Below are 26,478 nucleotides of genomic sequence, written 5' to 3' on the forward strand. Positions count from 1 at the left end.
TTATGTAAGAATAATCAACTCTAACAAAATTTTGCTTGAAAACTCTTCCATGACTTAGCCCTGTTTTATCATAATGGGTTTCTCAGATATCTAAAATCCAGTTATATTCTGTGTTCAGGTTGTGTCCTATAGTCCATCTAGTTTGGCCCCAACATGCCAAAGCTAAAGTCAAGTTGTCTCTTTGAGTCTTGAAAATTCTTTTCAATATTAACCTTTTGTCTGTTCTTTTTTTATCTTTTGGCTGAAGGGTATCCACGTGGCAGTGATTAAGACTGATTATCACTTCTGTAAAGATCATTTCTTCACTGACCTTTCTAGTTCATCATCAAAGTCAAGTCACACAGCCCACCATCTTCCTTGTAGCAGAACCATGTGACAGTTCTACTGTATGACCAGTAGGGGGCAGGCTCTCTGCCACTGATTCAAAGTGAATGCAGAATGAGGAGGCCTCAGTGTCTCTGGATGAATCTTCACCTGAGCAACTATTCTATCAGTACACTGTACTGTATCAACACTATACCATACTATTCTATTACTCTACTAAACCATATCAGACTATTTTATTACTATATTACATCATACTCTTTTAAAAATATTTTTATTAGTTGTTGATGAAGCTTTTTTTATGTATTTATTTGTATGTGGTGCTGAGGATTGAACCCAGTGCCTTACACATACTAGGCAAGCACTCTACCATTGTGTCACAACCCCAGCCCTGTATTGTACTATTCTATTACTATACTATACTATCGCATTCTATTACTACAGTATGTTACATCATACTATTGTATTACTAAACTATTTCATTTTATTCTATCACTGTGCTATATCAAGACTATACTATCTCATACTATTCAATTGCTACACAATACTATATCATATTATTCCATTTCTACACTATATCATACTATTGTATTGTTAACTTGTTTTGACAAAAGAAGTGGAGAATTAAAAGCAGAATTTGAACCTGCCCTAAGTCACAAAGCCGTAAAATAGAGATCCCTTCTCAAATATGCTAATGTCTAAACTCTTTATTTTGCTAAACTGTTACTACAATGCTTTAATAATAAGCAGAACACGAGGAAGGCCAATAGATTATAGGATTCCAGGCTGATTTCTGCCCACAGCTCTGACAGCATAGTCATTAAAGGTTATTTTGTTGGTCATTCTTAAGATTCTGCTCAGAATTTTATTTAAGTGCCTTCATAGAAATGCATACAAATATTTTTATAGAATGAGTCACTTAAGCATTGTCTATAGTTCAGAGGTTTAGGCAAGGAAATCTAATGAATAAAGACTTTGTGAGGAAAAGGGAGGGAGGGAGGAAGAGAGGCTTCTCCTCACAAAAAGTAAAAAGGAAGTAGTCAAGCATGCCAATCCATTTCCATCAATTTCAACTTATGGGAATGCAAAGCTTCATGCTTTTGCACAGATTCCGTTTCTGCCAAAACCCCTTCTACCTTGGAAACAGTGCTAATAAAGATATACCCAACATTCTATTTGAATTTGCATTAATGTAGCTGCTGCAAAACATCATAATTGGGAAGAGTCTCAATGCAAATGAATTTTCTAAACTGTGCCCCAAATTTTCATAATGCAAATTCCAGTGAAACAGATTTCCTTCCTCATTACTACGTGGACTTAGAAGAAGACTGCTTTCTATGGTCTGTCCCTATAAGCAATCTCTACTGGCTTAAGCCCTGTGTTTCCCTTTAGGATCATGCACAGTTTCTCCATTTGATGCTACTTGCTTCTATACTATTTATATAAAGATGCTAGAATAAGGAATGAAAGAATAAATGGATTTCATCTCTAAGATAAAAATACGAATTTATAAAGATATCCCTTTCAGTAAGAGAGATGAAGTTCTGGAAGGATTTATGTAATCTAGGAAATATAAAATATTCAGCCATCATGCTTTGTATTTTAGACACTTGTTTCCAAGATAATGTTAAGTCTGCATCATCATTATGGAGGTGGGTATATACAACTGGCCAAATGATTATTAGTCAACTATAGTGATTAACTTCTGCTCCCTCCTTGATACCTAGCTATATTTTCTCTTCCTACTATTAAAACCCTCCCTTCATGCCATTCTTCTGTCAAAGTCAAGAACTGATCTTTTAATACCAACAATTCAGTGTAATGATTTTTCAGCCATAGATAATAGACATGAGCCTTCTTTGTTCAATTTAGAAAACGTGAATACTTTTTATATTTATCATACACATAGAATGTCATATTATTTTTTCTTTTTATTTATTTCATAAAAATTTGTGGGGCTGGGGAGATAGCTCAGTTGGTAGAGTGCTTGCCTTGTGTGCACAAGGCCCTGAGTTCGATCCCCAGCACCACAAAAAAAAAAAAAAAAAAAAAAAAAATTTGCATATCACACAAGAATGGTTTTGTTAATGATTGAGTCTCCAACAGACTGGAAGTATCAATAGCTTACTCTACATGTTTTTTTCTTAGAAAATTAGCAATATATATAATATATATTACTTATGAAAAATACAGAGAATCAAAGCCAAGAAAATCAGTTAATATTAATGCCCACATCCCTTTTAACATTTATTATGTCTTTTTATTGTCCTTGTTTGTGTATTTTGGTATGTACACATATATTATTAATTATGAAAATTTGAATCTTGGTCTCTTCTTCCCTACTGTCTTTTTCTACTACTTCTATTTCTGGTTGCATAATACCCTGGTTGAATACTTAACACCCTTTTCAAGTTTCACTATCATTAGAAGTCAAAACAAAATCCTCAGAACTAATCAAGTCCTTGTACATATGCATGCACCCTTCCTTGGACATGTTCAAGACACTGCCCTTCCAAGTGACAGAAATATCTCCGACCCTCATTGAAATCTTTCTCTCCATGGAAATTACTTAGGGTTGTCATATAAAGTAGAAGAGCAGTATATGTCCTCTCAAATGGCTAGCTACTTGTCCCAGCACCGTTTATTAAGTAATTATTCATTCTTTATTGTTGAGAATGAGTGTCTCTTCTATTTATATATTAAATTCTCAAACATTGGTGGGTCTTTGGGATGTATCTTTCACCATTCCTCTTTTCTGTGTTCTAAATCTTGGGCCAGCATTTTACTATTTTAGTTCTTATAAGCATAGAGTATTTCTAGTTTTCCAAATAAATTTTAGAATAATTTTTTCAAGTTCACAAAATTCTATTACGATTTTTGGTGAGAATGATATTATAGCCATAAATTAATTTGGGCAGGATTGATACATTTACAATATTTTGTTTTCCCTCAAGGGGAAATAACTCCTTTCATTCATTCATTTGTTTATTCTTTTCTATTAGTAAAATCTTATAATTGTCTCCATGTAGGTATTACACATTACTTATTAAATTCAGTTCTAAATAATTATAATCTTCACTGCATTTTGCAATGAGATAATATTGCTAGTTTTTTAAATCTATCTTGCTGGCATGAAAGTTTTTGCACACTTTTTGGGATTTCCATGTAAGTCATAGTATTCATTTGGTTTTATTTACGAATTACATCAGGTAGAATTTTTTTGTGTGTGAGAATTTTGAGAATGAGAGATGGTAGGAAAATTGCTTTTCCCTTTCCTGTTTCTCAAACAGTGAGCATTTCAAAAGCAATTAGAATTTATCCTCTTATATCAAAAAGTTGTATAGTCAAGAGAAGAATTAAGTTTACCATTTAAAATTTTGTCAGTGAAGAAAGCTTAAAACTGCATATTTCTTTAGATTGAGATTTTCAGAAATGAAAAAATAAAAAAAAATTCTAGATCAGCTGACCCAAAGTATCTCTTTATATACAAAATACAAATGTCTTTCTCTTCTCTTCTCTCTCTCTCTGTCTCTCCTTCCCTTTTTTTTATACCAGGGGTGCTTAACCACAGAGCCACCTTCCTAGCCTTGTTTATATTTTGAGACAGGGTCTTGCTATGTTGCTTAGGGCCTCACTAAGTTGCCAAGGCTGTCTTCTGAACTTGTAATCCTCCTGCCTCAGCCTCCTGAACTGCTGGGATTACAGGTGTGTGCCACCATGCCTGGCTGTCTCTCTCTTCAATGCTCTGGGGACACTTGCACAATCTCTATCATCATTTCCCACCACACTCTGTAAAACCCTTCCTTTACGCTTGCTGTCAATGTAGAGCATTCTTATTCTATGTGGGATATAGAATGGCACTTCTCCAGGAAATCTAGGTAAGGCTATCCTGTAAATAACAGTTATGATAATATAAAGCATCACCTGACTTTTTCTCATGAGGGATTATACTAAGTATGGTAGTGAATAATCTTATTCTGATCCTCACAAAAATCAAACTAATTTCAGTTTTTCTGATGTTAGAAAGTATGGAAGAGAAAGATCAAAAACCAGTGCTAAGGTCATGTGTGAGTGGCAGATCTGAAATGCACCTCAAGTCCTTCTCTAAAGTCTTTATTCCTAAGTACTTGCTCTAATTCTTCATGATTATTGTCATCATCATCAGTACTGGGGATTGAACCCAGTGGTGATCTACCCCTGAGCCACACCCCCAACCTATCTCGATTTTGAAATTTTGAGTTGCTTAGGGTCTCACTAAGTTTCTGAGGCTGTCCTCTAACTTGGGATCCTCCTGCCTCAGCCTCCAGTATTACTGAGATTACAAGCATGAGCCATTCTACCTGGCAGCTAAAATTCTTCTTTAAGAGAAATGATAATGTCTGAGGTATAGCTCAATAGCTGAGTGCTGCCTAGCATTTGTGAAGCTGTGAATTCAATCACCAGCATGACTCCCCTCCAACACCAAAAAATTAAAATAAATAAAACAAAACACAAAAACAAGAGATTATTACGGTGGTTAGAAAGCAGCACAGTTTGCCACTGTTTTTTTCCTGTATATTATTCTCCCTACAATATCTGATACCAGTGAAGAAGCATTTTTTCTCTCTGCAGTCAGAATACTTTATCATTTTATGTTCTTTCTGACATACTGCACACTTTTAATCTTACAAATTTTCATTTTCTCTTAAGACAGGTACCTCAGATTTTTTTCCACCAATTTAAGAAGGACCTTGCCACTTGTTGTCTTTTGTCTTTATTTTTGTTTGTTTGTTTGATAATACTCAACAGGTATAAGGTGATATTTTATTGTGGTTTTGATTTGTATTCTCTGCTGATGAGGGATGATGAACACATTTTTATATACCAATTGGCCATTTATATGTTTTCTTTGGAGCCAAATATTTATTCAGGTCTGTTTTAATTAGTTTTGAATTGCTGTGGCCAAAAGATCTGACAAGAACAACTTAGTGGTGGAAAAAAGTTAATTTTGATTGACGGTTTCAGAGGTTCTGTCCTCAGCTGGCTTACTCCATAGCTCTGGGTCCTAGGCAAGGAAGAACTCTATGGTGGAAGGGCATGGCAGAGGAAAGCTGCTCAGGACATAGCAATCAGGAAGCAGAGAAAGCTCTCACCAAGGACAGAATATAAATTTCTAAGGCATGTCACTAATGACCTAACTCCTCCCACCTGCCTGTAGTTACTACACACTAATTCATATCGTGGATTACCATGCTGATTAGGTCATACGTCTATACTCGTTTCAACTCTGAACATTCTTGTACTGTCTCACACTTGAGTTTTTGGAAGATGCCACATATATAAACCACAACAAGGTTCACTGATTACTTTTCAATCGGGCTATTTGACTTGGTGCTATTGAGTTGTGTGAACACCTATCAGATACACGGTCTGCAAATATGTCCTCCCACTCCATGAGCTCTCTAATTTGTTCATTGTTTCTTTTGTTATCGCCCATTTTTTGTTATTGTTGTTTCTGTTTTTAAAGCCTGAATCTTTGGTGTTAGATTAAAAAAAAAAAAAAAATCATTAATACATTATCTGTGAAAGTATCTTTACAAAATTTAGTTATGTCACCGATTTGCTGTAGAGTACATATAGTTCTAGAATCTCATTTAGAGAAGAAAACAGATTTATTTCCTTGGAGAGATATCACATACATACAATATTCTATGGATTCAGAGTTCCTATGATTGAATTTATACTCTCCTCTCTGCAATTAATTTTCTTACATCCAAGTTTCCTCTTCTGCAGAAATCAATTTTATTTTTCTCTAGGGAGTTCTTTTTTCCCCTTCTCAAACCAGTACATACTATTTTTATTTCTATTATATTACATAACTTGAAGCACTAATTAAGCCAAACTTGTCATTTTAATATTGATCCTTCAGGTTAATTTACAACTAATGAGAGCTGTGTACCACCACTTCTGGACACTGAGATCCATCTAACATCACGGTGGGGCCAACTCTACCCCTCTACAAATGCAATAGAGGTGAAATTTTGGTCAGACTTAACAATAGTAACTCTTCTTCAGTTTCCCTTTAATTTCTTTTGAGGTCATAACAGGAAGATAATTTCAAATGTGTCAGAAGCATGAAATACACCTCAGGAATGAATTTCTTCCTTTCCATATTTCTCATGATCCCGTCATTGAGTTTAATAAATGTCTCCATTGGTCCCCATTCTCATGCATGGACGCCTATCATATAAGCCTATGGCAAACATATGTACAGTGTACATATGTACATCATCCTATCTGAATTATTTTTATCTTGATAATTTAAAGAAATTGTGAGAAAGGAAAAGTAAACTTTGAATTTTCAATCTTTAGACATTTGCATATGTGCCTCTTTTTTCCATATCCTGCACTACATTAATAAACACTACCATCTATTCATAGCAACTAATTTGTTATTTACTTAACATTTTCAACCTCTTATGATTCCTTGCTTAAAAAACTTGATATTCAAAAAATCATTATCCCTCTAAAATGACTTTATATATTTAAAGATGAAAGAGGAATGTGTAATTATTTATACTATTCATTGTATGTATACAAACTTGGGATCTATTTTATATATTACTTTTCTGCTTCTAGATTTTCAGGGGTAAGAAGGATCTTCTATTAACTGTGTATGCTATCACCTAGAATTCATGACAATACATTTGTATAATTGATTTTTAGCCTTTATACTTTAATGCACAAAGGAACTATTTTTTATATCTCATAGGCCAGGACCTCAATATTTTTTTTTTCTTCTATTGGATAGGCAAATAAATAGCCAGTGTGTTAAAAATAAAAGAATACACTTGCACATTATCACTGTCACACATTTTTAAATAAAATTGTATTCAAACACTGCGAGAAGTAAATGAATGTCTCATCTTGGGTGGCTTACAAAATTCTCTGTTCATATATAAATGATTTCCTTTTGTATTAGTTCCTTATATTTATACATAATATTGTGGCTCATTTTGACATAACTATACAAGCATAAAATATAATTTACTCTAATTTACTCCCTAGACTTCTTCTTTTCCTGTCCTTTTCTCTCCCCTATTCCCCTTTCAATACTGTACTGGTCTTCATTCTATTAATTTATAGTTTTTTTTAATTAGTGCATTTAATTAGTGCATTTAATTCACTGCTATATATTCACAGATATACATGGAAAGTTTGGTCAGATTCATTCTACCATTCCTCCCTTTTCCTATCCCTCCTCTTTTCCTCAAACCCTTTTCTCTACTCCACTCATCTCTCTTTTGTTTTCATGGGATTCATATCCTCTACTTATTTTTTCCTTAGTTTTCTCTAGCTTCCACGTATGAGAAAACATATTCAACCCTCCCTTTTCTGAGTTTGGCTTATTTCACTTAGCATGATGTTCTTCAGTTTTATCCATTTAAGAGCAATGCTGGAGGTATCAAAATACTGCACCCCAAATCATACTACAGAGTTATAGTAAAAAAAACAGCATGGTACTGAAACCAAAAAGACATGAAGACCAATGGAATAGGAGACACAGAGAAAAATCCACATAGATAAAGTCATTTGATAGTTGACAAAGGTACAAAAAACAACACTGGAAAAAAGATAGCCCTTTAAAGATCGTGCTGGGAAAATAGGATATCCATGTGTAGAAGAATGAGACTACATCCCTATCTCTCACCCTGCACAAAAGTCAACTCCAAGTGGATCAAAGAATTAGGAATTAGACCAAAGACTCTGCAACTGCTAAAAGGAAATGTAGGTGCAACATTACAACATGTTGTCACAGGTATTGACTTCCTTAACAAGACTCCTAATTTGCAAAAAATAAAACAAAGAATCAATAAGTGGAATGAAATCAAATTAAAAAGTTTCTGCACAGCAAAAGAAACAATTAAGAGTATAAAGAGAACCTACATAATGGGAGAAAATCTTTGCCACCTGCTCCTCAGATAAAGGATCAATATCCAGAGTATATTAAGGACACCAATAAACCCCCAAGTAACCCAATTAACATTCATGGGCAAAGAACTAAAGAGACACATCTCAAAAGAAGAAATACAAATAGCCAACTAATATATAAAAAAAAGTTCAACATCTGTAGTAATCAGGGAAATGCAAATCAAAACTACGTTGTGGGGCTGGAGTTGTGGTTCAGTGGTAGAGAGCTTCACAAGCAAGTTTGAGGCTCTGGGTTCAATCAATCCTCGGCACCACATAAAAATAAATAAATAAATAAAGGTATTGTGTTCATCTAAGTAAAAAAAAATAAAATAAAATAAATTGTGATATTGTATCACTCTGGTCAAAATGGAAATTATCAAGAATACAAATAATAACAAATGTTGGTAAGGATGTGGGGGGAAAGGTGCGCTCATACATTGTTGGTGAGAATGAAAATTGGTGCAACCAATCTTGAAAGGAGTATGGAGATTTCTCAACTAATAGGAATGGAACCACCATCTGACCCCATTATCTCACTCTTCAGTATTTATCCAAAAGAACTAAAATCTGCATACTACAGTGATAGAGGCACATCAGTGTTACAGTACAATCCACAACAGCCAAGTTATGGAACTAGGTGCCCATCAACAGACAAATGGACAAAGAAAATGTGATTTCTATATACACAATAGTTTTAGTTGCCTGTTTCCTTTTCAAAAGAAGTTCAATCTTTTTCTAGTGTATTATCTTCAAGTGAGTGAATATGTTATTTTTTACTTTTCATTAAATGACAATATTTGACTTCCTGGATAAAATAACTTATTTGTTTCTGAGGAGCCTAAATGGCATTCACATTTCCTTTTAATGAGGTTCAAGTGAGAAGTAGACCTCATGTGAATTTTTCTCCTTTAACCCTTCCCTCTATAGAACACTAGATCTTCAATGTATTTCCTAATTTATATGAAGCTGGCTTATATTGGATTTTGGCCTTATATCAAGCCATATTTTATCATAGAAGTTGGACAGTTAATCTAACAGCTCTTGGAGGATTAACTGTATAGCTTTAGACACTGGGGTTGGTTTACTTTTCCATAATCTTTCCACTCATCAGCCATTACCAAATATACTCTGAAGCTTTCAAAATTCCTTAGGATGTTAATTATAGTCAAGTGATAAAACTATGGAATTAGAAGGGATAGAAACTCCTCACACAGACCCATTTCCTGTAGAAAGTGAATGAACACAGTACCTTAACCTCCCCTTGGGACCCCCACTCCCATACTTAGGCAGCCAACACCAGCATCCTCATGGCCCTGCTTGCTTTTCTTCCTTCTGAGATAGTTCAGGGACTGATTTCACTATTCTGTCAGAGTCTTCAAAGAGTTGAAGAAGTATGTTTGTCCATCTTTACACCTGTAGTTGACTGAGCCGCTGGGAGATGGGCAGAGATGTGATTGGTGTGTCATGACTAGGCAGCGCTGCCATGAACATTTGGGCTCTTAAGAGGAAGCCAGCCCTGATTTGGGGATATCTCAGTAGATAACTCTCTTTCTCAAAGAAAATTTCCATTTCTCTAGTTACTTCTGCCAATCTGAGGGTACACTGATGACAATATGGAAAACTACCTTCAAGTACCAAATTTTAAGACAGAGCAATTCTCATGTCTCTGGCTAAACATTAAAAATATATGAAGTCAACTTTTATGACCACTTTAAATTAATCAAAAAGCAAACAGAATAAAAACTGTGATAAAAATGATCATTTTGAGTCATTAGATATTACATTCCTCAAACTCATATCTTACTCTGAAGACAGAAAAAAAAAAAAAGACAAATTCTCTTAGTTTCTAATTTAATCTTCAAAATGTTCACAAAAATTTGTTGTTCTAAGAATTCTTAAACCTAAGAGATAAAGTTAGGGGGAAACCAACTTCAAACATAATTAAAATGGATATCTAATGTCACATACTATTTTGTAAATACTTTTGAGAGATGAATATTAAAATTTCACCAATACCAGTGATTGGGATACTTGAATTATTTTAGTGAACTAAGAGAATAAAGAAAAATTAAATTACACCCAATTAGTGGCACGCACTAACCACGTGGGGACACTCTAGGCACGAAGTCTTCAATATTTGCCCTAGAACTCAAGGAGTGTACAGAAAGGTCAATTGATGAGTTCTTCTGGGATATGGCAGCTTTATTTGGTAACAAGCTTCACAACTCTAATTAAACAATTACCTGCATAATTATGTGCTTATTATTCTCTCCTTTCCTTGAGAGTATTTAACCTCAGGGAGGGCAAGGACCTTGTTCATCATTTCTTCAGCACTGGACAGCTCTCTACTAGGGACAGATTTTGGAGTAAGCCAGTAAATGAACAAATGCCATAATCTGAAGACAACAGAGTCCTCTGGTGTGGCCAGAGAGACCTGCAGCACTTGGGAGGGTCGGCCTGGGTAGGTCTCACGGGAATATAGGGAAACTGATTTCCATCTGGATGGACGTGAAAAAGTAAAGGGATCACATGTGGCATTTAGGAGCTGCCCACTCTGTTTTTTCTCTCAGGTCTCTGTCCTGACCGTTCTTGCATATATACTACAGTGCTTCAGGGGCCAGTCTGATGCCTTGTGGGATCAGTCATTTCAAACAGCTTGGTCCTGCCCTACCATCTCCTGGGCTTCTTCTCTTCCCTCAGGAACCAGGTTGTCAGTCACAGGCAGAGAAGTCACAGGCTTGGGGTCCTGGTCAGCAGTTAACCTTATTTTGATATTGCTACCATCAAGTCAAAACAGGAAAGTACATGATTACAACAACAACAAACAAAAGAAGAAATATACTCAGAGACCTAGAGAAAATACTTTTGTCATTTCTACTACATACAAAATACAAAAATCAAACAATACGAGTGTGTAATACACTTTCACATTCTAAGTTTTGACAGATTGAGCCCTTCTAAATTAAATTATATCCCATAATTACTACATAGTCAACTGCTACTTGGAAAGAGATCTCCTAGGCTTGGAGACACAGTCCCTTAGGCATCATCTTATTGTCAACATCTGTTAAAAATAACCAAAGACCCACGTCCAGATGTGTTCTCAATCACGTTAATGCAAATGTCTTAAAAATCCAGATTGCCACAACCACTCCAGCAGAAACTCATTCTCATCGAAATATATTCAAGAGTATTTATTTAAGTGAAGGACAGTTCCTTTATTTTTTAAATTTTTAATTTTTTAAATATATATTTGTTTTGGTTGTTGATGGACCGTTATTTATTTTTATGTGGTGCTACAGATCAAACCCAGGACCTCACACATGCCAGGCAAGTGCTCTACCACTCAGCCATGACACCAGCCCTCATTTATTTAAAAAATTTAGGTGCCAAAAACTTACAATGGAGAAAAGATAGCCTCTTCAACAAATGGTGCTGGGAAAACTGGAAATCTATATGCAGTAAAATGAAAGTACACCCCTATCTCTCACCCTGTACAAAACTCAACTCAGAATGGATCAACGATCTAGGAATTTGACCTGAGACCATTCACCAAATAGAAGAAAAAGTAGGCCCGAATCTCCATCATGTTGGCTTAGGACCAGACTTCCTTAACAAGACCCCCATAGTGCAAGAAATAAAAGCAAGAATCAATAAATAGGATAGATTCAAACTAAAAAGTTTTTTTCTCAGCACAGGAAACAATCAACAATGTGAAAAGAGAGCATACAGAGTGGGAGAAAATCTTTTCCGCACACACTTCAGACAGAGCACTCATCTCCAAAGTTTATAAAGAACTTAAAAAGCCTTACACCCAAAACTCAAAGAACCCAATCAATAAATGGGCTAAGGAAATGGGCAGACACTTCACAGAAGAAGATATACCGGTGATCAACAAATATATGAAAAAGTGCTCAGCATCCCTGGTAATTAGAGAAATGCAAATTAAAACCACCCTAAGATTTAATCTAACTCCAGTTAGAATGGCTATTATCAAGAACACAAGCAATAATAAGCATTGGCATGGATGTGGGGAAAAAGGCACACTCATACATTGCTGGTGGAGTTGCAAATTGGTACAGCCACTCTGGAAAGCAGTATGGAAATTCCTCAGAAAGCTTGGAATGGAACCACCATTTGACCCAGCTATCCCACTCCTTGGTTTATACCCAAAGGACTTAAAATCAGCATACTACAGTGATGCAGCCACATCAATGTTCATAGCAGCTCAATTCGCAATAGCTAGATTGTGGAACCAACCTAGATGCCCTTCAATTGATGAATGGATAAAGAAACTGTGGTATATATACACAATGGAACATTACTCAGCCATAAAGAAGAATAAAATTATGGCATTTGCTGGTAAATGGATGAAGTTAGAAAATATCATGATAGTGAAATAAGCCAAGCCCAAAAAACCAAAGGCTGATTGTTTTCTCTGATAAGTGCATGACAATATATAATGATGGGGAGTAGCGGGGGGAAGAGAAGAATGAAGGAACTTTGGAGGGTGTAGAGGAAAAGGAGGTGCAAGGGGGTAGGAATGGAAAAACAGTAGAATGAAACAGTATTACCCTATCTATATGTATGAATACATGAATGGTGTGAGTATACATTGTATACAACCATAGAAATGTAAAGTTGTACCCCAATTGTGTACAATGAATCAAAATGTGTCTGTAAAAATAAAAAAAAAAAAAATTTGTAAAAAAATCAGACTAAGGAGAAAAAAAGTGTAAGTATTTGGATTTGGTTCTTTTTCCTCTTTATATCACAACTTTTCTGTATATGATATAAGGGTGGTATTCATGACAAGGTCAGGCGTCTGCAGAACATCTTATTTTTGGAAAGTGGAATAAGGTCCCTTTGTTCCTGGGGAATTTGCACAGCTAGGAAAGGTGATACAAAATGTACTAACACTTGTACTGGAGGGCAGCTTCCACAAAGTTTGTGAAAGACAATTTTTGGAAGTATAATGCACAATTAAGATAATGCTTCCGTGTACCTGTAGCGATATTAATGAACTCCCAGTGGGGCATTATTAAGTTCACAGTTTGCAGTAATTTCACTTTTAGTTCTTATTAAGCTTTATTGATATGGATCCCCCAAAAGAGAAAATAGGGTGAATAATCCTTTCAGACTCATTCTTTGAAGCATCACTCTCCCCAGTTTATAATTATATCCTCCACTGATACCCTCTCTGCTCATACTAGGACAATTGGACAGTAATTCTAATTTGGGGTAGTAGTATCTATTCCTAAGTACTAATGAAACACTAAAACTTTTGAATTATTAGAAATCTGTAGTTTTATTCAACTTTACATTACTCGTGACAGGGATTATCTTTAATAATTATAACTCTTTTCCCACATCATTCACTTCTTTAATTGCATGTAAATCACCTTCAATATTCCATGGATGGTATGTAATCATTTCTTGTGATTCAAGTCATTTTTTGAGTGTGAATTTTAAGACCTTTTTTGGTACTGGGGATCGAACCCAGAGGTGCTTAACCAATGAGCCACGTCCCCAGCCTCACCCCAACATGTTCTTTTAAATTTTGAGACAGGGTCTCACTAAGTTGCTAAGGCTATTCTCAAACTTGTGACTCTCCTGAGTCACAAGTCACCTGAGGTTACAAGTGTGTACCACCACACCTGGCTGTGAGTCATATTTGTGATAGTACATGTTTACAAGAATGCTAGCTGTTACTGTTTGTATTATTATTGTTTATTGTGTCTTTATGTACTAGGCATTGCAATGTGAAGAACATTACATATATATTCTCATGACTTCTTTTTTATTTGGTACCAGGGATTGAATTCAGGGGCACTTGAACACTGAACCACATCCCCAGCCCTATTTTGTATTTTATTTAGAGACAGGGTCTCACTGAGGTGCTTAGCACCTGGCTATTCACCATTCTCCTGCCTCAGCTTCACGAGCCACTAGGATTATAGGTGTGTGCCACCGTGCCTGAACTCTCGCACTTTTAAAAATTTTTTATTTTGAGACAGGATCTCACTAAAGGCTGGCCTTGAACTTGTGATCCTCCTGCCTTAGCCCCCAGAATGGCTGCCATTATAGGCATGCCCCACCCTATCCAAGCTCATGCCCGGCCCTACAACATGGGAGGTTCACGTGCCAAGGAACAGAGGTCCCACTTCTACAACTTGAGCTAACTTGCTAGGCACATGCAAACACTATTATTAGGTCCTCCGGTTCCTGTCAAGTCTTCAAGATACTTCAGCTCTAACTGGCAAATAGACCAAAACCTCTCGAGATACTGAGTCAATTAAACTACTCAAACTATCCCTGACTCACAGAAACTAGGAAATACATGTTTATTGTTGCTTTAAGCTACTATATTTAAGGAGATCTTGTTCCATAGGAACAGGTGCCTGCACCATTGGATGGTATCACTATTACAGAACAACACAGCATTAATCAGTAACTATAGCAGCAGTCACCCTCCTCTTAGGTAAAAGCGCAAAATCAAACAAAATCGAAGCATATGCTTAACACAGACGTAGGCTCACTCACTATCTCAGTGACTGGCTTTGAACTTGTGATCCTCCTGTCCTAGCCTCCCAAGCCACTGTGATTACAGGTGTGCACCCCCAAGCCCAGTGAATTTTTTCAACAACCAATATTTATAACAGGCACAAATATTAGTGTCACATTCACCTTTTTGCTCATCCAGCAAAAACTGGTCATTCTTATGGCTAGGACTCCCTTATTTGCCTTGAGGAACCTTCTCCTCATCCCTGATGTCTGTAGTTTAGACACAGATGACTTTTCAGGAACTAGATGATGGCACTGGGGATAGACACTGACTAACCAGAACATAAAATTCCTTCAGCCAGGGGATTGGCTCAAGAGGATTCGTGTGGCCTGATCCAGACCTGTGTACACAAGTGAGATGCAACGGCAAGGTAAGGAAAGGATGCGGAGAAGAGAGAGCCTTGTGTTTACTAAAATGTCTGAGAACAAAGGATGCAAGGCTATGTTACTGATGAAGAAGAAGCAGATGAATAAGAAGAGGAGGAGGAGAGGAGGAGGAGGAAGGAAGGGGAGGAGAAGAGAAGGACAGGGATAAAGAAGAGGAGGAGGAAGAGAAGGGAGAGGGGGGAAGAGGGGAGGAGAAAACTTTTCCAGGGGAAAGTGAAGAAAACTTATTATCTTATATACGTCAGAGTTGGCAAATACGAGAAATAGAGAAAAAATATCACTTTAAAACTCATCTAATGCCGCTTCTTCTTTTTTTAAATATATTTTTAGATGTTGATAGACCTTTATTTTATTCACTTATTTATACGTGGTGCTGAGAATCAAAGCCAGTGCCTCACACGTGCTAGGCAAGGGCTCTACCGCTGAGCCACCACCCCAGCCCCATCTCATGCCATTTCTTAAGGAACATAGAAAATAAAGGAAAAGGTGGTTAATAGAAGTTAAATAGTAACAACACATATGGCTCAACCAAGCTAGATCAACTCTCCACGATCTCCCTATCCATAAAACAGGATTGATCATATCATCCCAAGAGATACCACTGGATATAGCCCTGTACTTTACATGCCTCACCAACACACCACATGTTTTGTCTGTGCTGTTTGCTTGGATAGGTTTCCTGGTTATAAGTTTGGGAGGGTCCATGTACTTGAATAGTGCCTGAACGGTCTCTGGGGTAGACTGTAGAGATGTGGTCTCCCACATATTTACAATATTCAACAACAAAATTCAGTACAATGGAGGCCTTCCCTCTTACCCTGGTGACATGCACATCATAGGTATGCAAGCAATTTCCTAGAGGAGTGGAGAGAAGAAAAAAGAGAAAAAATGATATTTATGACTTCAGGGTCCTTCCTAATCTTAACTGTCTACCAATTGGTCACAACTTATTATTCATCCAATAGACATCTCTATAGGAAGAAACGAAACTCTGCAAAGCAAAGGGTTTCCCTTAGGATATATACATCAATCTATTAACAAAAATGATTAAACTTATAAAAGTTGACTGCAAAAATAAAAATTTCAGTGATAAAAATTAAAAAGTCTTGATTATTCAGGACATAGAGTGATAGAGTTAATTGAACATTCTAGTCAACTGCCTGGTGTGATCTATGTGAATTCTAGTTCACAGACATGCTACTGAACCTGATGCAAACTTTACTTAATGATTCAGAGGCCACTGTCAGGGTCAGGCAGAGCCTTGGGCACATTTGTTCTCATTGTATAAGGCTACAGATGTAAATGTTCCAGAAAGTGAGGTTAAATCTGCATGGATCCTTTGATTCCCAGAAACAAACTGACTTAACAAAATTCCTTATTTACTCTTTGGTTCCTTATAAAAAGAAGGTAAACTAGGTTCTTTTGTTTTTAGCTTTTATCTGCCTCAAACTCTAAGTATACTTTAATGTCTAATTGCTAATGCAAAAAGGATGATGCATATGATGTTCTTTTGCTAAATAATTCCTTATCATTTAATTCAGATAACACAATACCACATCAATAGTGGGTAACTCAGTTTTTAGTTGTTTTTTAATCCATGAATTTTATGAATCATAGATAAAGGAATGAACTGACTTTATACATTCTTGTGGGCACCCAGGAATTATTTAAAGCATGCACAGAGAACTCCTCAAGTGTACGCATGCATACTCGCCAGAGAATATATTATGGAACTTTTGCACAGGACATATGAACCATAACTCCTTTTTCCCTCAAAATATTTATCTTAATATCATATAATTGCTGTTCTTTAGAAAGCACCTTGTTCTAAATAAACTGCTGAAAGGTTACCGAGAAGAGAACGACTATTGATTGCCAAAAGTTTACAAAAGATATAACTAAGAGCTGTTATTTAAGCTAACACTGAGAGAGGAGGCAGATTTCCTCCAGCCAGAGAGCAAAGGAAAATGTTTCCCAGTGAACAGTAATGAAGAAGTGGGGTTCCTTTGAAGAAACCAGAGAAGCTTGTCTGGCTTCAGGGTAGAATCTATAATTCTACTTGATTTACATCCAGAGAAAAGGATGCAGCAAGAAGATGAAATAAACAGAATTAATACTTCTCTAAATTAATTGTTTCTTCTATTATAATAATTACTCTTCCAGACTAATAAACTGTATAAAATCTTTCTAATGCATATTATTTCACATGTAGAATAGATAGAAAATACACAAATAGAAATCTCAAGAGCTACTAAGCCCCAAATACCTCCAGTGTGATAACTAAGCGGCTCCTTCATTCAGATACCAGCACCTCTCAACAAGGATTCAAGTAGAGAAAGTGCCATTGATTCTTCAACAAGCTCTGTATGACAGAAGGTTTTCATTGTTCCATTTGGTGTCTGAAGTAGGCCATTCCTGGCTGTGAGAGGGAATAAGGAATTTGCTCACTTCTGTAATAAAGATCTTTCCTGCCTACAGACTGTAGAAGCAAAACTGAGCACTCATTAATTTCTTCTCTCTGTTCGTCTTCCTCATTCATGTGTACCCTGAATGGGTATATAAGCATAAAAAAAAAAAAAAAAAAAGAAACAAAAAACAATAAAGTTTTTTGGAGAGGGAGAGTCTTAACCATAGATCAACAGTGTTACAGTGTTAGCAGAGTTCTAACTTTGCTAGGGTTAATAGATTCTGATAAAACTGTGTGTGTGTGTGTGTGTGTGTGTGTGTGTGTGTGTGTGTGTGTGTGTGTGTGTAAATTCTAACTGTAAGATTTCCAAGATAGTTTTCCAGTCTGGAGTAGCCTGGTGGGATGTCATCACTGCACATTATTGGAATTATTGATTCGTTCTATATTTTAACATTTTCAATATTCTTTCCCTAAAACCAGCAATTTCAACTTCAGCTATCATACCACCTGCCACCATATCATCTTCCAATTACAATGATTGCATCTTTTTTGCATGTAATTGCATTTCAGGTTGACTGCTTCCTATGGAGACTTGGGGAGACAGCCTGCTACTGTAGGACTGTGGACCGTGTTTTAACAAGTATGCTTCAGGGAAGATTTTGAGAAAGAGTTGATAATCCTCTCCATAGTGCATGGATTTATTAAATGTAAGACTTGGCTAGACACGGGCATTTTGTCCTCTTCTTGATCTTGTCCTTCAGACCTCAGGTTATAGGGGACATTTTTATCAGAACAAGGTGTCACAAATTATCAAGGAGGGGATGTTACTGACAATGAAGTCCAATCTCCACTTTTCCAGAAGGATGTGATACTTAGGGAGGAAAAGAAATTCCCCCAAAGTCACAATACTATAGAGTTACTGAGAAAAACTACCACCACATTTTTGGTGCTATACTTGTTTCCAAAAATTTAAGCCATCATGTCAAAGTATTTTGTCCCTTAGTATATTAGATTTCAAAAATTTTAAAAGGGCTCATTTTGAGTATTATCAATTTTACAGCAATTTAATTGGTTGCAAAAACAGAAACTTCAAAATAACAGAAACTTAACAATATGTTTATTCCTCTCTCCTATAGAATAAGTTGATAGGTAAATAGTTCAGAGATGATTCAGTGGTCCAGGCCAGAAACCCATGCTCCTGGTGTTTCAGCTCTGACATCCTTCCCTATCGATTCTATCTTCAGTGTTATACACAGTCCCAAATTTCTGTTGAAGCATCAATAATCTGGGGCATATTCTAGGCAGTGAGAAAGGAGATAAGGAAAAAGACAAAATAATACATTTTCCAGTAGGGTGAAGTCCTTCTAGGATAACGTCCCCTTCCCACATGACACTTCCATCTGCATATCATTGTCCAAAATAATCTCAGGTCACACTTGGTTACAAGGGCAGATTTCTGAAAAATCTAACGTTTTAGTCGTATATATTGTCAATCGCCCCCCCAATAAAAAAAAAAAAAAAAAAAACCGAGGACTACTATTAATGAAGCAGCATCAAGCGGGGCATCATAAGCCACAATCATAAAGGGTGGGTAAGACTCGGCCATGTACAGCTACAGGCTAGGGAACTTGAGAGTAGATAGGGCTGATGATTGGGTGTGGCTAAGACAATCTTCAAAGTAATTGTGTTTACCTCAAAGAAGCCAAAGTCATCAGGAAATCATTTCCTAGTAGGATACTAATTGCATGTTGACCGCAAGCAATAAATGATGTTGATTCCATTAGGATCATCTTGTAATGACCTCCTATTTCCATGAAAACGTTCCAGGCACGAAACTGGTGTGCTTCTGATGGCATGGCCTTTACCACTCACAGTTCTTCTGCTATGAACATCGTAAACATTCATTAAGCACACTCAGTTTTCTCCTGTGGAAGACTCTAAGTGTTTTAATATGTGAAAGTTTAAGATTCATTCAGAAAACAACATTAACTCCCGACTTCAGCTGAAAGGCAACTTTGCCATGGTTTATTGAGGTTCCTGTATTCTTTTCTATCATAATGTTCCTCCGTGGGTTGGAAAAACCCAGCTGCCTTAATCTAAACCACTTTGCACAATTAAGAAGTCATGATTCTTGATTTGTTCACTACCAAGGGCAGGAAAATACCTATAGCTATCTATAAACTATCACTCCAGATGAAGAACCCAGGAGACTCTGAGTATTCATGGTCAGACCATGCATCTAGGGCAACGAGCTATGGGGGTAAAATGTCAGACAGGAATTATGTTTATATCCATGCAGAGGATAAAATATAAAAATAAAAGATACTTTTCCAGCTAAAATGGAAAACAAAACAAAGAAGACATGTTTCATTTCTTGCACTGAATAGATTGACTCTGAAAAGAGAAAGTGTCACAATCGAATTTTAAGTGGATTTGGAAGATCAACACTTTAAGTATCTGTTTTAGTTGTACATGGACACAATATATTTATTTTACTTATTTATCTTTATGTGGTGCTAAGGATTGAACCCAGGGCCCCACACATGCTAGGCAAGTGCTCTACCACTGAACCACATACAATCCCAAACCCACTTTAAGAATCTTTAAAGAAATTTGAAGAACAGCTATGCCAATTAAAACACATTTTCTGATTTCTCACCAGTAACTGTCATTTTCTTTCATGACTACAAGCTGTTTGTTTTTTAAAAAAATAATTCCCCATAGGTAAACTTGAATTCTTCTAGTCATTCCTTGGCCATCTTTTACTTTTTTTCTCTAAAATTATACTACGCGTGCTTCCAACTTGAAATAATCCATTTTGCCCAGGTTGGCACAATGATACTTGAGAAAAGGATTCACTCTTTATTTGGCTGTCAATCTACGGCCACAGAAAAATCAATGAACAAATTAAGGAGGCTGGACTGTTGTACACCTGATAGAGAATTCATGTAAGACTTTCCAGATTTGAAGATCTTTCATTCCAGTGAGGTATATAGTACTGAAAGTAAGGAAAATGTTAAAAGATTCCAACATAGTTTCTCTTAGGTTTCAAATAAAATATCTGTACTTATTGTGTATACTTGTGTGTGTTTTAAACAAGATTTTCTGTTGTTACACTATATATCATTAATCATAAATATTGTGCGTTAAGTATAGTTTAAGGAATATGACTTCCCATTTAGCATTACATAAAATCAGACTAAAAACCTTTATTCATCCTAACAAATATTCTAACAAGAAGCTTTTCTCAAGAATACTAATGCTGGAGTAGAAAACAGCCACCTTGATCTTAACACATGCTATTGATAAGGAAAATGGGCGCTGAAATATGAACTCTAGCTTCTGTGGGGAGACTGGCACTGCTTTGTCTATTCTCATGCAGATATCACTATTACTGGCATTAGATGCTGTCAACTATTTTCTTTGTAGTGATGGTAAATCTACCCATAAGAAATAGTCTCATCCTCTCTGTGTTCACTAGGTTCCCTGAACACCTCATCAGAGCCATATTGTAGAAGATGTAGAGGCACAAAGAGTTGTGATCACTTTTCTTCAGGTGCTTAGTGGAAGGAGGAAGAGGTGCAACTTTGCAAATGTGTAGTAAATGTGGCTGCTAGCCACCAAAGCAAAAATATCTCCCTGAGTATCTCCCTTTGCAGAAGGTGAATACTAGAAAATTTCAGAAGTAACATCCCTTTTTAGGGAGGTGGTGAGCTCTTTTAAAATGGGCATCATGACAGTTTGGGGTAGCTGTAAGCAACTAGTCAGGAGCTCATGGTTCTGGACGAGGCCCTTTGGTATAACTTCTCTGAAGTGGAGCATTTGGGTAATTGAGGTTTACTGACCTGTTAAAATAGACCCATATATATCTTGATCACACTGTCAGAGAGAGATGGTGCCCAAATGCATTTCTTAACAGAGTTTGTTCATGAGCCATGAGTAAAAAAAAAAAAAAAAAAAAAAAAAAAAAATGGAAGAAAGTGCAAGCAATGAGAGACAGAGATTCAGAAATATACTACAGTAGAAAGCGAATAGATTAGCAGGAGACCAAGAAGAAGACAGATGGAAAGAGAAGGATTGAAGAGGGAGAAGGCACGGGATTGCCGAATGGTTTCTATGACAACACCATCTTTTACCTTAGGGATTTTAACTTTTTGGTTTAATTTTTCCTTCATCAAGGATCTTTTTAAGTTCCCCATGATGCTCATAGTAATTAACTCAGCCCTTCTCCTTCCCCTATAAAATCCTGGAAACAGTGAAAGATACACATGAAACAGCAATCGACAAGCAAAATGTCTAGGTATGTCTAACTTTCACTGTTTTTCCAACCACAGGGCCGTACTTCTGTTAAAGTTAACAAACCTTCAGGACTACACATGTGATAGAGTTCCCCCCAGCTCTGTGTCCCAGAGCACAGCAATTAAGACATGAGGGGTGAATTCCAATTCATTGCTTGCTCTATGTCTGAGTCACATATTTGACCTCCATTGACTACCTACAAATGGCAACTTTAGTGCAGAGTTATAGTAATAGATGGCACTTTCAGAAAGGCAATTTTTTTGGATAGAAATCACCAGGCCCATCATTAGTCAAGTTCACTTAAGGCTAGAGGCAGTTTGAACCACTTGAGTAACCTTCTCAAATACTGCATCTTCAAAACTGACTAGAGTCTTTGAGCTCTTTCCAGTGTGATTTTCCTTGGCTCCCAGGATATCCGGATCCTGCTTGCTTTGCAGTAGTATAATAGATTCTCTTTCTCTGTTCTATCTCCTCTGACACTGCACAGAACAAATTATAATTAGGAAACCACCTGAGGAGAAGTTGTCGATTCAGTTATCAGTTTTCATGGATAAATCTCATTTTTATCAACACAATGTAGGCAAGCCTCTCACTCTCAAAATAGAGAAGCAAGAGATGCTGTAGTTAGCTGGTTCATTGCACTGAGGAGGAAAGCAAGCACATAGACGTAGGCAACTACCACAATAGAAAATGTGAACAAAAAGAGAATCCTCTCACTGTACATATGTCCATGGCCAACAATTTTCTAACAGCAGTTTGGAATGATGTTGCAATAGAAATTGTGCAAAATATCCCTCATAATGCCAACCAGTAGCAGCATGTCAGCATATCAAATGCAACCAACAGGGCACTCTGAGATAAATGAGTGTAAGTGTGCAAAAAGCAGAAAATAAGCATATATGCTGGTTGAGAGGGAATATTTATACAGCTCAGACTCAGTGTGAGACTTTAGCTCAGAATGGATTAAGAATATGTTTTAACCATCTTATGATTAGTCATTTGGATGCAAGCTATACACTCTATTATCCAAAGAGAATTTTTTTTAAATCCCAGATTAATTTTTCCCACAATTGGCAATCTTTATGTTATGCACATTCTAAGTGACCCATGTGATGGGAGCAAGATGAGACTAATCTAAAGAAAATGTGCCAGGTATGGTGGCACATACCTGTAATCCCAGTGGTTGAGGAGACTGAGGCAGAAGGATCACAAGTTCAAATCCAGCCTCAGCAACTTACTAAGGCCAGAAGAAACTTTGCAGGACCCTGTTTCAAAATAAAAAATAAAAAGGGCTGGGGATGTGGCTAGGTGGTTAAGCACCCCTGGGTTTAATCCCCGGTGCCAAAAAAAAAAAAAAAAAAAAAAAAAAAATTATCCATAAAAAAGTAGTTATCTTGGACCAGCATACTTATTCTTTAGACAAAAGGAAGCTGTGCATGACTATAACAAGGGTATATATCATTGTTGTCTGAAAGATTATTATCTCTTTCTTAGATTTTTTTTTTCATCTTTGAAGTTGCTCATTTTAAGAGGAAAGAACTCAAAGAGAAGTGACACTATTAATAAACGACTGAACCACTTCCCTGGTATTAAGGAAAAATACCGTTGTTATAATCAGAGAAATTGGGGGGAAAAAAGCTAAATTTTACTAGTGTTTATCCTGGCAAAGTAATAAATATTTTCTCAATAAGTAGGTAAATGTAATAAAAATTCTGGATCAATAGGTTCCTAATATTGTTTTCAACCACTCCCATCCCCTAAGTGTTTATTTTTGTCTATCATTCTGGATTATCTATAGCTCTCCTCTTAAGTGATAAAAGACCTGACTCTGCCACATATCTTTAACCCTAAGTAGTCTATGCTCCATAGTTCAATTTCCCTGAAATTGGAATGCTTCTTCAAGCAAGATGCTGCCAGAGCCAGGGAACACTGTTATTGGTCAGCATTTATAACCTCTGATTTAATAAAATGTTTTGCTTTAACTATGCAATTTTAGAATAATTTTACAATTATCTGAAAAAGAATTGTTACCATGACAGCTCCATTGAAGATGATTATGTTTATCACCAGGGTATATGCAGGATAAGGAATGTAGATAAACAGGAGAGAAAGATATGAGATTGCTGGATTCAAACAGGCAATAGGTCAAAAGGCAGGCAGGATGGTCAGGAAAGAGAATTAGGCCCAAGAGAGAATCTAATTTTGGAGAACCAGAATATACTTGAAAAATGATTGAGTAAAATAGAGACCCATGACTCAGAAGTGGAAAGGAGGATGAAAGACTCTTCTGCAGGATTTGATGCCTACACCAAAGGAGAAGGGTTAAAAGATGAAGAAAGGTTTCATCAAGAGGGCAAAGGGAGGTCTAAACATGAGGGTATATATGTTGTTCTTTCAGAACCATGGTCGAATCCAGGAAGTGCTGCCCTACAAGGCTGATGATGAAAGTCATTATGGAGCCATGACAGAGTCCCACTGTGGAAAGAGCAGATGAGTTATCTGTGCAGAAAGACTGGGTGAGATGGAAAGGAACTTAAGAAGGAGAAAGGAGAATCAAGTTGGAGATTTTTTTGGGGAGGATGCCCCCCAAAATTTTTGGGAATAGAACCCTGGGCCTTGTGCTTGCTAGGCAAATACTCCACCACTGAGCTACACCCCCAGTCTGAATCTTGAGTCTTGCTTTTAAGGATCTTTGGGTCCCTGTGTGTGTCTCTGGAGAACATCAGGAAGATGCCCTCTGATGCAGTGTGTTTCAGAATACTCCCGGAAGCAGAATTCACAGCAGCCTAAAGGATGAGACCGCTGCCATCACTGCACATGGATCTCCACAAGTCACCAGCCCACCTCATCCAAACACCTTCAAAAGAGAACAGCAGAACACTTTCATATAATCTCTGAACCCATCACGGTGATGATACACATGCGAATTTTAATAGAGGAGGAGGGAAGAGATGAAAGGAGCAGAGGATGCTAAACCATTTGTGTGCATCATGCACTTACCACTGACATGTTCAAAGATGAGATGCTTCTGATTATAGTAATTCTAATTTACAAATGCACTGTGAGCAATGGTGCATAATTTCCATATGTGTCTCAATAAGGGAAAAGGGCATCTTTTCACAAATTCTCAGGAAAGCTTATTTTCATAGCAACTAGGCTGTTTTGCCCTGATATTCAAGGTTAAACACATGTCCTTCCCCATGATAAAATGCTGGCTAAGACCTTATTAGTTACTTTGCCTATTTGATTTACCTTAGACTTAAAAGCTAACTATTATTTTTGAAAAGTAATTTTTATCTAATGGCAGGTATCTACCCTGACAGATGTTTGCTAAATAATTTGTGCTAGATGCAGAAAATGTTCTCTTGCTATTTTCTACATTTTAAAATGTTAGCACATGAATAACTTTTGCTAACAAGGATTTTTAAAGTAGAAGAAAAGTTAGGTAATTACCATGTAGGTAAGTCAGTCACTTTTTTTCAGACCATTTTACCACCACTTTCTGCAAAAATGAAATCATTCTGGTAAAATATGTCATTGTACAAAATTTGTTTATATTATTTGAAGAGCCAATCCTATTAAAACACAGAAAATATTCTGACTTTTTAAAAATTTTTCAAATAACTTCACTGAGGTATAATTTAAAACATTGCAATTTGCATTTAGAAAAAAAAATATGGTTGTTTTAGTGACCTTTTTTGTTGCTGTGACCAAAGCACCTGATGAAGATAACTTAGAATAGGAAATATTTATTTGGGGCTTAAAGTTTCAGGGGTGGCCAACTCCACTGCTCTGGACCCAAGGTAAAGCAGAACATCATGGCAGAAAGTTTCAGTGGTGGAAAAGCTGGTCAGCTGTGGGGTCAGGAAGCAGAGAAAGAGTGGTGGGGTGGCAGGGAAGATGTACCCTTTAGGGCACACACCCCAGTGACTAACCTCCTTCAGCCATGCCCCACCTGCCCACAGTTGCCACTGCATTAATCCATTCAAACTAGGGTGAATCTATTAGGTTACAGCTCTCACAATGTAATTATTTCACATCTGAATTAACAGGAGCTTTTGGGGACACCTCACATCCCAACCACAACAATGGCTTAGTAACTTTTGACAAATGTACGCATTGTGTAACCACCCCCACAAGGACATTTCTTTCATTATTCAGTCATCTTTTCTCCTCCTATCCCACTTTGGCCTAGAAGCCAGTTATCTGGTACTATTCCAGATTAGAATTGCCTTTCTAATAGTTTGATAATGATAATATACATTCTTCCTCTTAGTATAGCATTTTGAGCATCACTGGTGCTGTTTCTTTATATTGTTGAGTAGTATCTCTCATGCATATATAGCAACCTGTTTATCCATTCACCTGTTAATGCACAGGTGTGGATTTCTCCTACTTAGGGCTATCATGAATAGAACTACCAAGAAGAGTCCATGTGTGGACAACTATTTTGATGAGCAATCATTAGTATATGTTATAGTCATTTTATCTTTCAGAATTAGGAGTGCTTCAATTATCTATGTATTTATTATAAACAATTTTCA

The 26,478-nt window shown here is 36.6% G+C and overlaps 1 protein-coding gene across 7 annotated transcripts in view; it reads right to left on the minus strand.

The window, feature by feature from the left end:
- Positions 1 to 26,478, minus strand: part of GRM7 (glutamate metabotropic receptor 7) — an 891,077-nt gene that overhangs the window by 608,236 nt on the left and 256,363 nt on the right. The window lies entirely within an intron of this gene.

Source organism: Sciurus vulgaris (assembly GCF_902686455.1).
Source record: "Sciurus vulgaris genome assembly, chromosome: 19".
NCBI lineage: Eukaryota > Metazoa > Chordata > Mammalia > Rodentia > Sciuridae > Sciurus > Sciurus vulgaris.